A 1,103-nucleotide genomic window follows, 5' to 3' on the forward strand; every position below is an offset into this window, starting at 1 on the left:
TTATTTTCTTCTTCTTTATTCTTTATTTTTGTGATTTTCTTTTTAGGTCTTCATGAGCATAGATCAAATCATCGATTTACTCCCTATAGACCCTAAAATCAAATGGGCATCTAGACAAAGAAGATGAGAAAGATTAGCCCAGAGACAAGCGGTCGAAATAGACCTTGAAAATAAAAACAAATTTCAAGGGAATAGAGTTGTTAATTCTCTTAATCCAATCCTTATTACCGGTGATAGGGATCGAGCTATAAAGCAGTATGCTATGCCATGTCTTAATGAGTTAAATCTGAGAATTAGGAGACCAGAGATTTAGGCATCACAGTTTGAATTGATGCCTGTGAAGTTTTAGATGCTTCAAAAAATAGACCAATTTAATGGAATGCCCAAAGGAGATCCACGATTTCATAATTGTGTGTTTATGGACGTGAATGGTTACTTCAAGATGGCTGGTGTAACTAAAGACACACTGAGGTTGAAGTTGTTTCCATACTCGTTGCGAGATTGAGCACGAGCATGGCTTGATTTGTTGTCATCCAACTCAATTTCTACTTGGCAAGAATTAGCTGAACACTTCCTGGTAAATTATTTTCCACCTAGCAAAAATGCTAAGTTGTGGAATGAGATCACCACTTTTTAGCAGATGGATGATGAGTCTATATACGAGGCGTGAGACAGATTCAATGAGTTACTTCATATATGTCCTCATCATGGGATTCCATATTGTATCCAGTTAGAGACATTTTATAATGGTCTCAATGCACACACAAGGCTAGTGTTAGATGCTACTGCGAATGGTGCTCTCTTATCAAAGTTTTAGAATGAGGCTTATGAAATCATCGAGAGAATAGCTAGTAACAATTACCAATGGCCGACAAATCAAGAAACTTTAGGAAGACGAGTAGCTGGAGTACATGAAGTAGATGCCCTTACTTCACTCTTAACTCAGCTATCTTCTATCTCTTCAATGTTGAAATAGTTTACTACTAACGGTTTAAATTATGTTGCAGCTTAGCCACCAATCCACTATCAAGGAGGTGGATCGAAGAACAACTATATGCAGCATAGAGCAAATCAACCTCTTGGTTTCAATCAACAAGTTCAAA

At 37.1% G+C, this 1,103-nt stretch overlaps 1 non-coding gene across 1 annotated transcript; it reads right to left on the reverse strand.

Annotated features, from left to right (window-relative positions):
- Nucleotides 1-607: 607 nt before the first annotated feature.
- LOC121217421 (small nucleolar RNA R71) lies at nt 608-714 on the reverse strand. The gene has a single exon (XR_005913524.1). It is a non-coding gene; the product is annotated as a small nucleolar RNA R71 (small nucleolar RNA).
- Nucleotides 715-1,103: the final 389 nt, after the last annotated feature.

Source organism: Gossypium hirsutum, chromosome A02 (assembly GCF_007990345.1).
Source record: "Gossypium hirsutum isolate 1008001.06 chromosome A02, Gossypium_hirsutum_v2.1, whole genome shotgun sequence".
Classification (NCBI taxonomy): domain Eukaryota; kingdom Viridiplantae; phylum Streptophyta; class Magnoliopsida; order Malvales; family Malvaceae; genus Gossypium; species Gossypium hirsutum.